We start from the raw sequence: 1,512 nt of genomic DNA on the forward strand, positions 1-1,512 counted from the left end.
GATTCAGCGGACGGTATCCATCGAGAAAAAACAGCTTGAGATAGAGGAGAAGGGTGTCCGCCTCAAACTGACCATAGTGGACACTCCAGGCTTCAACGACACGGTCAACGCTGACGACTGGTCAGTGGCCTGTATGACCTAGTGTGTGTATGTGTGTGTGTGTGTGTGTGTGTGTGTGTGTGTGTGTGTGTGTGTGTGTGTGTGTGTGTTCGTGTAAGTACTCACAACGCCAGGGTAGTATCAGACTCTAGTGCCTGGGGAGGTGTCATAGGTAAACATGGTGTGGACAATGGTCTTCATCTGTTACAAAAATGTGAAGAATATAATCTATTCCTCACCATTACATACTTTCACCTGCCAGTGAGATTCAGATCATCGTCGATGCGTCCCCGCTCCAAGCACTGGCAACTCATTGTTTATGGTATCGTGAAACGTAAAGACATAGGTTATATCAAAGTCACTCGCGCCATGTGCGGTGCAGAATGTGGACTGACTTTGATCTCTCTTAAAATAATGGCCAAATCATTTCAGATCTTAGGACCTTAATAGTTAAGTGCCCTTTCACCCATTGTTTCAAGTTTCATAGATTGTAAAAGAAATCTGTTTTTCTTAGCTGATTACCCTAAACTTCGAGTTGAAATGTAGAAATCGAATCGATTTGATAAATATGATGAGGCATTATCATTCAAGCATTTGTGGAATAGCGTGGCCAACTTGTAGGCCTGCATAATTCTTTTGCTCAAAGGGAAGCCAATACAGTATTCGTAAAAGCGGTGTAGCAGAGTATTGCATTCTTTCCTATAACACTAAGCGTGCAACATTCCTTTGGACAGTTTTGAAGTGTTTTCATTTTTTCTGGTGATATTTCTGATAACAAGGTGTTACAATAATCAAGTTTTTATAAAAACTAAGCTATTTACTAATAAAGCAATATACTTAGTATTGACTAGATGACATATTTACTGTGGGGGGGGGGGCTTATTACTAAATACAGGCAGCTTGTCAGCTCAGCCGACATTGACAAACTGGAATTAAAATAGATAGATCTACAAAGATTTTTAAGTTTTCTTGAAAATGCAATTTCAGCGTTACTAATTTTCATGTGTCCGTGGTAAACTTCATAAACCGACGTTGCACTGCTTGCCAGATGACTTCTGTGTTATCACTATTCAACATCAATTTGCTATTGTTCATCCAGTTTTTTTTCTCCATATTTATTCCTTCATATTTAGACCAAAGACTTCTTGACCCCCCTTGTTCGTGTGTGTTTGTATGGGGTGTTAAACTATTAGATTGCTTTTATCAATATACAGAAGGGAAACAATAAATCCTGGATTGTTGGTCCTTATATTAACATGTTGAATTATGTCCCTGTAATTGTAGGCCCTACTTTTATTTATCTACCCTCACAACAAAGATTGTCTGATCTTAGTGATCTTTACTCACTCCTCCTTCCTGTTTCAATCACATGTACTCATGCTCATTATGATTTATTTAGTCTTGTCAATGAAG

Source organism: Aplysia californica, unplaced genomic scaffold (genome assembly GCF_000002075.1).
Source record: "Aplysia californica isolate F4 #8 unplaced genomic scaffold, AplCal3.0 scaffold02466, whole genome shotgun sequence".
Classification (NCBI taxonomy): Eukaryota; Metazoa; Mollusca; class Gastropoda; order Aplysiida; family Aplysiidae; genus Aplysia; species Aplysia californica.